The sequence below is a fragment of the Microtus oregoni genome, unplaced genomic scaffold, assembly GCF_018167655.1.
Source record: "Microtus oregoni isolate MIOR12 unplaced genomic scaffold, Mior012 000054F_ref0000373, whole genome shotgun sequence".
In the NCBI taxonomy this organism is placed as follows: Eukaryota; Metazoa; Chordata; class Mammalia; order Rodentia; family Cricetidae; genus Microtus; species Microtus oregoni.
The window spans coordinates 3,929,911-3,944,873 of NW_024543830.1; the positions used below are offsets into that span (position 1 = coordinate 3,929,911).

The 14,963-nt window shown below is 44.3% G+C and overlaps 3 non-coding genes across 3 annotated transcripts; 1 reads left to right on the forward strand and 2 right to left on the reverse strand.

Moving 5' to 3' along the window:
- Positions 1-1,369: 1,369 nt before the first annotated feature.
- On the reverse strand, positions 1,370-1,441 carry Trnah-gug. Its single transcript has one exon. It is a non-coding gene; the product is annotated as a tRNA-His (tRNA).
- Positions 1,442-5,881: 4,440 nt separating this feature from the next.
- On the forward strand, positions 5,882-5,952 carry Trnag-ccc. Its single transcript has one exon. It is a non-coding gene; the product is annotated as a tRNA-Gly (tRNA).
- A 1,503-nt stretch (positions 5,953-7,455) lies between these two features.
- Positions 7,456-7,614, reverse strand: LOC121438106. The gene has a single exon (XR_005973053.1). It is a non-coding gene; the product is annotated as a U1 spliceosomal RNA (small nuclear RNA).
- Between the last annotated feature and the right edge of the window lie 7,349 nt (positions 7,615-14,963).

A 14,963-nucleotide genomic window follows, 5' to 3' on the forward strand; every position in this document is an offset into this window, starting at 1 on the left:
GCGATCAAGGGGGTTACAGATGTCGCAGCCAGATCGCCCTTACATCCAGCTGTTCAGCTCTTTATTAGACTATCAGGTGTTTTACACAGGCAAAGAACCACAGCTTCACAGAGTTAAACAAATGCAGTATAAACAAAAGTCACACACCTGAAAATAATAATTCTCCAACAGTCCCTGCCTGGCCTACTGGAGTTTTTGGCCACAGGGGACAAGCAGCCCATATTGGAAGGCATGTACTCACAATGATTGTGAAGGGTAAGATCCCAGAATATTTTGAACTATATAAGAAGATGAAATATAGGCAGACATAATGGCACAACTTTTTCCATACAATGTATTTTTATTGTTTTTCCCTCCCATGACTCCTCCCGAATCCTCCCAACCACTCACGTTCATGCCCTTTCTCTCTCACATTCTTCAAAACAAAACACTGAAAATAATAACAGATAAACACAATAAGACAAAAAAAACCACAATAAGACAAAAGATGCCAAAACAAAACAAAAAGTCCACAAAACAAATGAGAAATTCATTTTTGCTGGACAACTATTTCTGAACACGGGCCTGCTCAGGAGTGTGGTTGCTATGCCCAGTGGTGTGTCGTTGGAGGAAAAGGACAAACTACTTGACTTTAGAGTTAGTGAAAGCCACGTCAGACTAGACAATGGGTGAGTAGCAACAGGAGGCACAAATACATAAAGGATGAATAATGAGATTTGAAATCAATTCGTAGTTCTTTAATCAATTGGGTTTAAGCTGAAGTAGTTCAGAGAGGGAAAGAAAATAGCGTTAATACATGCTGTCAGAACAATTTAACACGGTGTCCATGGTGGAGAGCAAAATGTCATCAACTTTATTTCTGTAGAACACTATACATAAACATGAATTTGAGGCTGTGGGTATAAAGTAGTATAGCGCTTGCCTAGCATGTACAAGGTCCTGGGTTTGAACCCTAGTATCACCCAACTTAATTTGATGTGTCATAGACCAAACCTTAAAATTTTACTGATAAAGTACTTAAAGGAGATGGTGATACGTTGATATACAAATGTATGCTAAATAGCACCTAAGAAAATATAAATACAAAAAATGGAGCTGAATTTGGAAATCTGCCTGAATCTCAGATCTTGGGAGGTGATTCTAGGAACATCTGTGAGGCTGAGTGCCTGCTGGCCCTAGTGTAAGGTTGCCACCTGCTGGCCGCTATTGTAGATAATGGAGTGGAGGAAGTGGAGAGGGGGAATGTTGTCTCCCCTCCCAGAGCTTGAGAGAGCAGTTCCCCGTGTTTGTGCTCTGCAGAGCAGAGGAGAGCATTGGCAGGGACGAGCTCAGAGCTGGAGCAAAAGATCGCCGGGCAGAAGGACGATAGTGCCGTGACTCGGATTCGAACCGAGGTTGCTGCGGCCACAACGCAGAGTACTAACCACTATACGATCACGGCGAGCCACACACACGGAACAACAAGGACGTCACCGGCGCTTGTACAACTGGTCAAGCCTCGATTCAGTTCCGCCTAACACTGACCCTGGCGCCCGCTTCTCCCGGGATGCCTGCGCGGTAACTCGACTACCCGCTGCTCCGCTGGAAGCGAGCGGGACGCGGATGGATCTGTTTCTAGTTATCGTCTCCTTTGAGTGGCCTGTGACACCGAATGCTGTGGCTGTGGCTAGCATCGAGCTAGAGACTTCCTCTTGCTGCAATGACAGAAAATACTCCTGTTTTCTTCTGTGGTTCAGTTGGCTAGTGAGGGTGTGTGATGAGATGAAGGTAAAAAGTTCCGTCCTCGCCACTTTCATTTTCTTTTTGTGCTTTTGTTCGCAAGACATTTTCATTGCCTTCCAAGTCTTTGCTGTGTCTGGTGCACTTCGAGAAGCTACGACCAGCCTGGCCTACACAGTGAGTTCAGCCAGAGGTACACAGTAAGACCCTACTCAAAACAACAACGGGATAATCAAATAAAAAAGAAAAGTTAAAAGTCATTCCCTGGGATCCTTTCAAAGAGCCAACGAGGAAACCCGCTGCACACAGACTCTGAAATAACAAAACAGGCACCGCAGTCACTGGCAGTCTCGGAGTTCTTCACAATGGAGGCATTCTTTTTTTTTCTTTTTTCTCTTTTTTTTTTTGCCATTTTTCTGTGTCAATTTGAATTAATTTGGTTCTGACATGAGCTTTGGTTCCCATTCTTGTCCCCATGTCTTTGACCAATGATCTAAGTTTTTCTGGGGGTGAGGGAGCCCAGTTGCCCTATTTTAGTGTTTATATATTTTACTTTTTAAAACATTCATTAATTTTTTTCTCTCCTTTGGAGGTGTATTTTCTAAAACTCTTAATACTTGCTATAGGGTTGTCTGACATCCTTTTGTTTTCCACAGACCATGTTTAAGTGACATTCTTCCCTTTCCAATTTAAGCAGTGTGTCATCTCTCAGTGAAATATTTCAGCACCTCCGGAAATGCCCTTCTTTAGATGAATTATTTTTTAAAGTAGGACCTTATGTAGCCCAGGCTGGCCTCAGTTCCTTATGTGTAGAACATGGCCTTGAACTCCCCATCTTCCTGCCTCAGCTTTTCCAATGTTGGGATTTCAGGTTTATGCCTGAAATTTTTTTATCAATTTTTAGAAGATAAATATTATTTTAATAAGTCTTTTTCTATTCTGCCAGCCAGCTCCCAAATAATGATATGGGTTTATTCATTAGGAGAGCTCAGCCTACAGCTCAGGCTTGTCCCACTAGCTCTTAGAACTTAAATTAACCTACAATTGCCCTGTGACTTCTTACCTCTCTTCCATCTTGTACCTTCTATTTCCTCTCTATGTCCTCTGATGTCTCTCCAGAGCCTAAGTTCATCTCCTCTTCCTCTCTCTAGCTGGAAGTCCCATCTAACCTCTTCCTATATCTCTTTCCTTCTCTCCGCCCCCCACTCTTCCTGCCTAGCTAGCTACTGGCTCTTTATTAAAGCAATCAGAAGGCACCTCGGCAAAGACACATCTTCACAGTGGACAAAAAGATTATAGCATAAAAGATTATGTTATAGCATAGGTTTTCCTTGCTGTGTCCTCTTTTACATGCCGTCAGATGGAGTCTTAGGAATTGCAGAAAGAAATCTGACATGCGTTTCCTCTCTGTTCCTGTGCATATACAACACTGTTTTCCCTGGAGTTGACTACAGCCTGTCTGGGGCTTATTCCGCACAATGACTCCTGGACTGAGTTTCTCAAGTCTTTGCATCTCTTCCTTCAATTGCAACAGGCCCAGACCTCCGTTAGCCCACTCCGCTCGTAGACAGCTGCGCTTGCCAAAACGAAAACAATGACCTAGTCCATCAAAGTCCACAGGTCTGAGAAAGTCTCTAAATGTACTAACCTTGCTTTTCAGATTCTGTGGTTCTGCTTCTTGCAAACTGTTCTTGTTGACTTAGGCGTGTCACCCCCAGAATGAGGTTTTTGTGCTTAAAAGCTCACCCTGAGAAAGGTTCCATCTACACTGGGATCCTGAACACCCAGTGTGGTCACCACCAGCTCCTAATCATGACTTCCTTTCTTGTTTTTGTTTTGTGAGACAGAGCTTTTCTTGTGTAACAATTGATATGGAACTCATTCTATTGATCAGGTTGTTCTCAAACTCACAGAGACCCGCCTGGCTCTTTTCCCCAAGTACTATAATTAAAGGCCTGCACCACCATGCCTGGCTTACTAATGCCTTTCTATTGGTCTAAACCCACGTCTGAGTAGTGTTGGAGAAGGGGTTGCTTGTTGGTTCCCGGCTACCTGGCTAGCTTAGACCCGAAATAATCACGTAGAAACTGTATTAATTAAATCACTGCTTGGCCCATTAGCTCTAGCTTCTTATTGGCTAACTCTTATATTAATTTAACCCATTTCTTTTTATCTGTATATTGCCATGTGGCTGTGGCTTACTGGCTAAAGTTCTGGTGTCTATCTCTGGCAGCTCCATGGTTTCTCTCTGACTTTGCCCTTCTTTCTCCCAGCATACATCCTAGCTTTCCCTGCCTAGTTCTGTTCTTCCCTGCCATAGGCTCAAAGCAGTTCTTTATTCAATAAGCAATAAGAGCAACAAACTCTGGTGTTTGAGAAGGACCTCCCACACCAGAGTAATCTTCTCTGGCAGATACTCCACACTATAATCTTTGCCATGGCTGGGGTTTTCAGCCATTGTTTCTTCAAACATTTTTCCTTCTCCTCTACCCACAGTTTTCATGAGGCCCAGTTTTCCCATATTAGATCATTTAAGTTTGTCTTAGAATTCATGCATCTGTCCATTTTTAAAAATTCTTTTTTGTCCTTAAATCTCAGTTTGAATATTTTTTTTACATTTTTAAGTTTTTTATATATGTATAGGGTTTTGCCAACATATATAAATGCACAACCCATGTGTGCCTGATGCCCTAGGAGGCCGGAAGAAGGCACCAGACCCTGAGACTGGAGTAAGAGTTATGGGTGACTGTGTGGATGCTGGGAATTGAACATGGGTCCTTTGGAAGAGCAGTCAGTGGCCTTAACCCCTGAGCCATCTCCAGCCCCAGATTGGACATTCTCAATTGCTCAAGGATATATTTCCCTGATCAGGTGTTCTGCGATGTGTAACTTGCGACTAATCTCTCTAGGGAATCTGCCTTCTCTAACATCTTATTTTTAATCTCTGCTGTCTCCCTTGGTTGATTTTACACATTCTGAATCTTGTTTTGAAGATCTGGACCTATGGAATTTAGGCATAATAACTGAAAGTCCTGTCTCCTAATGCTAACCCCAGGACATGTCTGATTCTGTTTCACTGATGGAAATGGCTCCCTGGGCCTTGGCATGCCTGGTATTCCATGGTTGCTTCCCAGTGATGATAACTGAGTCCTTGGGGTTGGCACAGGACCAGAGAAGACTGACTGAAGTCAGCCCACCTCCCTCCTGCAAACAGCTTGTCCAACAGAAAGGGGAAATTTGATGGTCCCAGACATTTGTTCCTCATCTTTTTCCTTTTTCTTTTCTCCTTTTTTTTTTTTTTTTTTTTTGGACAAGGTCTCTCTATGTAGCCCTAGCCCTGACTGACCTTGAACTCATGGAGATCTGCTTCCCAAATTCTAGGATTAAAGATGTAAGCCATGCCCAGTGCTCTTCTGTTTTCTTTATGACTTGCTTTTGTCTGTGTTGGATGTGGGGATGCATGTTCTCTCCGTACAAGCAGAATTATCATGCTGACAACCTTCTCTATTATTCCTCGGATTGGTTATTTTCCTTGTTGCTTTGACCAAACACCTGACATTAGGAAAATTAAGAGAGGAAGGGTTCTTTTGGGCTTACAGTACAAGGGGACACAATTCGTAATAGAGGTGAGGGCAGGATGGTGCCTGAGATGTACTGAGTACAAACCAGGAAGCATATGCAGAGAGGAAGTAGGCTCAGGCTTCGTTCACACCTCTCCCTCTTCCTGTCTACTCCAGTGGACCGAGAGTGAGGCCTGCCCGAGAAGGGTGTTCCTCCGTCTATTCACACAGATAGGGTGTGGTATAGAATTGTCCCCAGGATCTACATCCAGGGTGTTTCCACGACGTCTGAACTGAGCATGGTTTGGACACTGGCAAACTTAAAAGGAGGCTTTTCAGAGCCACGTACGAGTTTGGAACCGGAATTAGCATTTCCTTTCTAATGAGCTGAAAGTCATGCCCCGAAAGTCCTTGAGTGGCAAATCTGGCCCAGATTTATCACAGTCTAGCATGTAGGAGGACATGTGTTTCCTTGTCAGGAATGGAAAATTCAAAAAGTCATGAGGAAAACGTTTACATAGCTGTTTTCAGTAAAAATTCACTGAGACACGTGGTTTCTCTCACCTTTTCTCAATGTGCTGTCACAAAGTGTTCTTGAGGATGCATTGGTGGTTCAATGGTAGAATTCTCGCCTCCCACGCGGGAGACCCGGGTTCGATTCCTGGCCAATGCAACTTGTTCTTTTCTCCTCTTCTGCCTGCCACCCTCGCAATTTTTCTGTGCGACCAGAGAATGGACCAGTACTCTATCCTTTCAGACTGATTTTGGAAATGTTACCAGTGAACTTAATTAGCAATGGCTCAAACAGCTAAGTACTCTCATTTGTCAATGAGTACCGGCACAAATTTGTGAATATCGAATATCGCTACCACAGCTGTAATTAAACAGAGTCTTCCTGTTTCCGTTCAGACACCTTACCCTGAGGTTTTTATTCTCATAGCAGAAGATGACTTCATACCGATATTCTGGGCAGGAAAAAGAGACTAGGATGGGCAGGCAGAAGGTATGCAAACAGTTTGTTCAGGGAAGAGTACCATCCCCAGAGGCTTCTGCCTATCTGCTCTAGACTGTAACTGAGTTATAGGGTAACACCAGGCTGCAAGAGATCCAGAAAAGGGAGGTGACTGTCAAGTTTATTGGGGTTAAAATGGACTGTAAATCTGGATGTGGTAGCACACATCTTTAGTTTCAGCATTCAGGAAATTTAAACTCAGCAGAGACAGGAGAATCTCTGTGAGTTTGAGATCATCCTTACCTACATAGTGAGCTCCAGGCCAGGAAAAACTGAAGAGTGAGACCTTGTCTTAAAAACCACAACAAAAGCCTTTCATGTCTAGGAACCCTGTCCCTAAAAAGGAAAAAAAAAAATTCTCCACCACCACCACCCAAAAACAACAATAACAAAAAAGTAAGAAAAAAAAGGAAAAGAAAAAGAAAAAAATAGTGGAATGATTTGGAAGGCTTTTCATGTCTGTGGATCCTGTCCTGGTTTTTCTCAGCATCCCTGAACTGCAGTTAATGGAGCCAAATAGAAGTCTCAGAGCTGGATGTCTCTCACTGCAACCATCCTTTCTGATGACAATTTTGTAGAGGACAGCAACTAAATAGTATCCTAAACGCAGACTTGGAAAAAAATAGGTTAGAAGACACAAACCGCAGAGCCCTAGGACTATTGTAATGCCAACTACACACTTGGTTAAAACTTACAGTCCTCACCAGGATTAACTCAGCATTCTCTCAACCCACATAAGGATTCTCTTCCGACCTCTACGGTACCAGTGTTACAACTGAGAAGTATTTCATGTACAAAGTAGGCAAAATATTCATACACGAAAGCTTCAAAAGCAAAACCTTTGTTGGCTTGTTTTATTACATTCTCATTCCAAGCGTTACAGACCGGAAAAGACAAACAAAAGCAGGCACTTGCCAGTGACAGAAACATCTTTACCGTCTTTGGGGGACGTTAGGATTGCTTTCGCTCCTTTTGTACACATCAAACGTACACCCACACAGGACGTTAGATGGAACTCGGATTAATATGACCACCGCAAGGAAAAGAAAGCAAGGAGAAGCGCATCCACAAGAGAACACGTATCGAGCAGTGCTGTAGTTAAACATCAGCCTCCCCCCCCCCCAAACAAAATCAGACCACCTCTTTTTAACTACAAGGAAAACTAGGGGAGAGAGCGAACACAGTTCCCCACTGCCACAAATTATGCAGTCCAGGTTCCCGCACTTGGGAGCAAAATCGCAGAGGTTAGCACACCCCAAGTGCAATGGGTGAGCCTCAGCCTGGGAAAGCCCACCCACCTGATCATAGTGTCTCTCCTGCTTTCCCCCTCCCCAGCCCCGACTCAGCCCCACCCACCCTGTGCTCTGAACACGCAGTCACTTCTCCGCATGCGTGTGCTAGCTTTCTCAGACGCACATTTATGTTCTAAGTCTATCTGCCACGTACAGCCCGGCTTTTCTTCCCGCGTCGTGAGAAATCTCCACAGTCTCCAAAGAGATGCAGACCGTGAGGCTCATGCGCACCACTTACCTACAAACATCACGCCCCTCTTGCAATGGGTCCTGCTTTTAGTCTGTGGGTTTACCCTCATGACATTTTCGCTATTTTATTGGCTCATTGGCCGTGATAAATTTTGAAATTTTGCTTTAAGATTTACAGCACCACCTTTTACTTTCCTACAGCCTGTGCTCAAGGACTGTTCTTCCTTCCCCGTGCTTATGTGGTTCTTACCGTGAAGTTGGCTTCTTCCAAGTTTGTAGACCCCACAATTTATTGTTACTATTTTTGTCTAAACAGTCAATTTTTAAACTTTTTGTTTTATTGTTTTAAGACAGGGTTTCTCTGTGTAGCCTCGGCTGTCCTGAAACTCTCTGTAGACCAGGATGACCTCGAACTCAGAGATTCTCCTGCTTCTGCCTCCCGAGTGCTGGGATTAAAGGCCTGTACCACTACTTCCTGGCATCAGTAATTTTCCCCCCAAACAAAATTTCAGTAATACCCTCATTTTTTTCCTTTCATTTTTCTTTTTTCCCCAGAGACAGGGTTTCTCTGTAGCTTCTGAGCCTGTCTGTCCTAGAACCAGCTCTTGTAGACCAGGCTGGCCTTGAACTCACAGAGATCCGCCCGCCTTTGCCTCCCAAGTGCTGGGATTAAAAGCCTGCGCCACCACAAATGCTGGTAAGAGATGTGTAGCACCATGCCTGACTTCCAACAGTAATACTGGTGATAATAAATACAGGGACCACATCCATGTCTGTGATGAGAAAATATCTAGATAAATGTGCTTTGCTCTCACTACAAAGAGAACGTATTTATCTGAGAAGTTGTTGATGTCAATTCTCGAAACAGGAATGGCAGCACCCACATTAATAATAACGACAAATACTAAGAAAACATTTCTTCCACTGAGTCCTCAGGCTCCACGTCTCAGCCTCAAGTGTCCTTTAATATTTGGGACCCCGTGTGAAGCCAGCGCTCCTACCAGTCTGCTTTACAGTCTAGATCTTGTCTGTGATTTTTGCCGGGGAATAAGGCAAGTAGACAGAATGACAACCATATTTTTTTATCTGCAGATTTGTTAACCATTAAGGAAGCCAAATAAAAGAAAATTGAACTTGTCAAGCTAACAGACGCTCTCAGGACAGTTAGCAATGGACAGAGATCACCTCTGTTTCCAAGTCCTAACAATAAACTCAAACTGGGGCCATCCTCTCCTCATGTTGTGGATTTGAAACCACAGCTATACAATGTCTGGGCTTTCTCTGAGGGTGCGGGTAGGCGCGGGTAGGCGCGGGTAGGCGCGGGTAGGCGCGGGTAGGCGCGGGTAGGCGCGGATAGGTGCGGGTAGGTGCGGGTAGGTCCTTATGGCCCAGAAATGTGTTGCTCCCTAAGGTGACGGCCATTGCTTGGTCTCAGCTCTGGGCCTGAGATCCTTTTCCTTGGCCCTGTTTCATCTCTGTTGTTAAAAGTGAGGCAGCAAGATGTGAGGCATGGAAACCACAGACATGACATCTGAAGCATCCCACAGCCGTGAATGTGTACACAGGAAGGATGTTTATTAGAGAGAGGAAAAGACACGTGCGTGCACAGGCCTGGGGAGAGCTGGTGCTGAGAAGAAAACACGGAGTGGGCGAGTTCAGCTTTGAAACCGCCTAGCATATGTGCATACTGACGTGGCTTACATAGCTGTAGCTTCTGCAGGGTAGATCAAGATCACACAGGCTTTGAGGCCCTGGATGGCTATGTACGTTGCCACAACACTTGATGGTGCATGCCTTGCTCTGGAACCCAGAAGTGCCAGTGCTTCAGGTGTCTAGACATTTTGGCAGAACTATGGGTGATAGAAATGATAACATTTCACCCTTATATTTATTATGAAAATTGGGAGGTTAAAGGTAACAGATGGGCAGGAATGGGGCATCACGTCTAACAAGACTACTTTCTGCTGATGTGTGGGCGTCAGACAGTTGGGATGCTTGACCACGTCTTGGGGTAGCTGGTTACTTCAGGGTTTCCTGGTCTTTGGGGAACTGGCTGACAGGCAGCTTGGACCTGACAAGATGCTGGCAATGCTAAAGATTGTGTCTAGAAAAATTTTTCTCCTGGTGATAAAATTTGAGATCCTGGTGATTGAGGGAGGAAGGTCCCAAGATGGAAGGTGGGGGAGGGGTCCCCAGAGTCCCCAATAAAAAATATATGGTACAGACCTAAACCAACAATTCTCAACAGATGAATCTTAAAATGTCTGAAAGACACTTAAAAATGCTCAAGTATAACATCCTTAACCATTAGAGAGATGCAAATCAAAACTCTGAGATTCCATCTTATCCCTGTAGGAATTGCCAAGATTAAAAACACTGTTGACAATTTGTGCTTAAGAGAATGTGCGGAGCCGGGCGGTGGTGGCGCACACCTTTAATCCCAGCACTCGGGAGGCAGAGTCAGGCGGATCTCTGTGAGTTCGAGACCAGCCTGGTCTACAGAGCTAGTTCCAGGACAGGTTCCAAAACCACAGAGAAACCCTGTCTCGAAAAACCAAAAAAAAAAAAAAAAAAAAAGAGAATGTGCGGTAAAGGAAAAAAAAAAAAACTTCTCCATTGCTGGTGGAAGTGCAAACTGGCACAGCCACTTTGGATACTAGTATGGTGATTTTTCAGAAAATTAGGCAACTATCTACCTTAAAACTCAGCAATACCAGTTTTGCGCCTATGCAACAAAGATGCTCAACCAATAAGGACATGCGCCAAACTATGTGGCGCACGCCTTTAATCCCAGCACTCGGGAGGCAGAGGCAGGCGGATCTCTGTGAGTTCAAGACCAGCCTGGTCTACAGAGCTAGTTCCAGGACAGGTTGCAAAGCCACAGAGAAACCCTGTCTCGAAAAACCAAAAAAAAAAAAAAAAAAAAGAGAATGTGCGGTAAAGGAAAAAAAAAAAACTTCTCCATTGCTGGTGGAAGTGCAAACTGGCACAGCCACTTTGGATACTAGTATGGTTATTTTTCAGAAAATTAGGCAACTATCTACCTTAAAACTCAGCAATACCAGTTTTGTGCCTATGCAACAAAGATGCTCAACCAATAAGGACATGCGCCAAACTATGTTTATAGCAAAATTACTTTGTCATAGACAGAATTTGGAAACTACCCAAAATGCACCTCTTCTACAATATGTTACCTGAGAGGCATCACCCTTTACAATAGCCATAAATACCATAAAATATCTTGGAGTAGCTTTAACCAAACAAGTAGAAAATTATATATGATAAGAATTTTAAATCTTTCAAGAAGAAATTTCAGACACCAGAAAATGGAAAGATCTCCTATTCTCTTGTGAAGGTAGAACCAACACAGCAAAAATGACAATCTTACTGAAACCTACAGATTCAATGCAATGCCCATTAAAATTATAGCAAAATTCTTCACAGACCTCAAAAGAACAATCTTCAACGTTGTAAGAAAAAAATACTCAGGGTAGCCTAAACAATCTTATAAATCCTGTAAATTAAGGAACTTCTGAATGCATCACAATCCATGGTTTTAAACTTCACTACAGAGCCACAGTACTGAAAACACATTGAGAAGGTATGAGGATCAAAAGAACTGGTATCAGTTCACCTTGGGTATGAATCCACATGCCTACTAACAGCAGATTTTTGACAAAGAAGCAAAATTGTGAACTGGAAAAAGAAGCATATTTAACCTGCTTGTTTATTTTTAATTGTCCTGAAGCTGCAGCTTTCTGAGGCTACTTTTTCAAACCTGCCTTTCAACTCCCTGCTGAAGCCAGGCCACTTGGCAGGGGGCAGGACACAGGCTCCCTCCGTCTGCCAGTCTGCCATCACAAGCTCTGGTGTGTATAGTCATACCGATTTTAAACTTTGTTTTTTTAATTTGAACTTGTAATCGTAAAATTAGGAGAATTCCTGAATCCTCTCCGCTGTTCTATTAGACGACTCTGGGCTACCAACTGTGTGGGGTAAAATTTGTTCTCTAAACGTACTCCCGCAGGTGGGTTAGATTCAGCTGGTTACTGTGTGCCCCCGGCGCCTGGCGTCTCAATCTTAGCAGTAACCTAGGCGATTCTTGGGCCAAATGCCATAGTTCCTTTACTTCTCCTACCTGTTTAGCTAGCGATAAAAGTTGCATTTCTGCGGCTAGCATGCTTACAGGCTCTAAATCTCTCTGCCTCTGTTTCTGCTCCAGTTTAACTCCCTTTAGCTATCAACATATCTACTGAATACTCCTTCCTTATCCCATATATGAAACTTATTATTTACAAATTTTTGCTCCTGATTTAAACTTCCCACTTCTCTATACTTCTTGAAACTCTATTCTTTATTTCTGAGTGCACATTACTCACATATGCACCTGTACTGCAATTTTTTTCTCGTGGGTTCCTCACGTTCTCCTCTGTACGTTTGGTCACTTCTTCCATGTTTTTTGGGGTTCACCAATCAGTCTCGCATACGGGCACCATTATGTCAGGGTCTGGTGCTAGCCCGGAGCCTAAATTATTTCTCCTGGACCTGAGGAGAGGCGTGGGAATAAACTCACAACTCAAATGGCTTTATCGGGAAGGAGATTCTCAGGAATCCCTCATGAAATCCTGAGTTCACATCCTGAAAATTCCTCTGCATTTTTTCTCCAAATAGACTTATATACCAGAACATAAACTGAGGGGGAAATTCATTGGCATTCTGCTTCCGAGGTAACCAGGCGAATGTCTCTGGTCTCGTCCCCACCTTTGACCACACCTTTCTATGCCCATTTTGTCTCCCTATCTTCCTGCACTGATGCCAGCTCTGTCACATAGGTCAAATTAGCATCTCTATCCCAAGCATCCTCCACATTACAAAGAAGGAGCAGAACAACATTAGCATATCCTGACCCTTTGTTAGGGAGGTGACCACCTCCTGTGCTGCAGGTGCAAACTGTGGCCTGGGATTCTGGTCGCCATACCATGTAGAAATATGGGTCTACAGTATGGAATATGAGAATGCCAGGGAATGTTAAGAGCCTTAGATAAAGTTTGAGAGATCTGGGAGGTAAACCCTGGACCATTATCTGACTGAAGAGAGGTTTGGATTCCAATCTGGGGCTATTTTCCTGGAGAAGAACATCAAAAGCTATCTGGACCCTCTTGTTAGTGGCAGGAAACACTTCAATCCACCCAGACATGGTATCTAACAAAACCAAGAGTTATTTAACCCATCTGACTGTGGGCATATGAGTAAAATCAAGCTGCCACTCAGTCCCTAGAAGGGAAACCCTGACCTGGTGGGTGGGAAAAGGGAAGTTACCATACTTGGACTTGGAATCTAACCTTTGACAGATTTTATAAGACACAGTGATCGTTTTTAAGAACTTTAAGTCTTCCAGGTGGATTGGAGATGAGCCTTGACAAAGTGAGACAGAGCCTGACTATTTGGATGAAGAGTTGATGTAGGTAGGACAGAATTGGCCGAGTGTCAGGTGGTGACTGTGAGAATGTGGGCCGTACTGTATGAACCCCCTGAGGTGATTGAGGTAAGTCTGGGCCTGGAAGGCTGCTGCCCTGGCTGCTTGGTCAGCTTGGTTGTTTCCCTTAGAGATGATGGAGTCTGATCCCTTAGAGATGACTAGATTCTGATGAGACCATCAGTGAATAATTCCTATAGCTCTGCGGAGATGGGAGGCCTTTAATATGGCCATAATGTAGCCTAGTTAGTTATGGATCCTCCTTTTGTTGTAAGAAGCCCTTGCTCTTTCTAGATAGCAGAGTGGGCAGGGAAAATAACAAAGCCAATTTTTATTTGGTGTGGGAAGAGAGGGGACCCCTGTGGAAACCTCCACCTGCTGTCTGGTTTATTTGGGAATGGGGAGAATGGGACTCCTTTCTTTTTTTCTTTCTTTCTTTTTTTTTCAAGACAGGGTTTCTCTGTGGCTTTGTAGCCTGTCCTGGAACTAGCTCTTGTAGACCAGGCTGGCCTTGAACTCACAGAGATCCGCCTGTCTCTGCCTCCCGAGTGCTGGGATTAAAGGCGTGCGCCACCACCGCTCAGCTGAGACTCCTTTCTTAATAATAATAAAAAAAATGATTATGGACAGCAAGTCACCAAAGCACAGGAAAAAACGGGTAAACTTTACACCACTGGCTAAAGATATGCATATCACAGGGCAACCAATATGTAATTTGTAAACACAAAACCCTAGAACCAAGTTATTTAAAAAAACCATTTGGTGTGGGAATACCAAAATAAATCCAAGAGATGCAGGTAAGCAGCATCGATGGAAGGAAGGCTCGGGGCCACTGGTTTGCTCCACAGTTCTTCAGAAGGACCACAGAGCAGTGCGTGCCCTACCCAGGTGCCCCAGCCACCGCGGAGAGGAGGGCGATGGAGGGCTTTCATGTGCTTGGGGGAAATACTGCACCTGCAAGAGTGGCATCGACCCATGGACTTCTCAGTTAGTGACTGCCCTCACCATCCAACCAAGGCACAGATGCCTGCACTCGGTACTGCTCACAGTGCATAAGCTTTGGAGAAATCACTTCTGCAGAACAGGCTGGTCTAAAGAAAGCCACCCGGCATGAGCCAATCTGAACTTGACTGAGACTCTGGTGAGCACCCACCATCAGGCGCGAGGCTCATTGCGATACTATGAGTGGTTAGTACTCTGCATTGTAGCCACAGCAACCTCGGTTCGAATCTGAGACACAGCAATCAACATCCTTCCCATCTGGCATGCTGCTTTCTTGTCCCCTGCACCCCACACCTAGCTAATGTCTTGACACAGACTCCAGCCTCCCTAGTTCAAGTCCCGCAGACATGGAGGAACTCAAAAACTATTAGTACAGTTTGCTGCTTGGAGTCTTCACTGTCAGTCATGCTGTCTCAGGTGGACTCACAAAATCACCTTCACTGTCAATCAGCCTAGGCCCAGGGCATAGTAAGCACCATCTTTGAGCAACACCCCTTCCCCTGATTTTGGTCATGTCAGCATGATGCAGGGTCTGAATGTTCCTATCTGGTATTTGTCTTAGTAATAACACGTTAGTGGGAAATCTTGTTTTCTTTGTCCTGCCCTCCCTTTATGTGTCCTCCCCCCATTACTAGTGATGGCTCCTAGTAATGGAGTCTCAACTGGCCATCTCCTTCACCAGGCAAGGATTCCAGTGGTAGGACCTGGCTGCA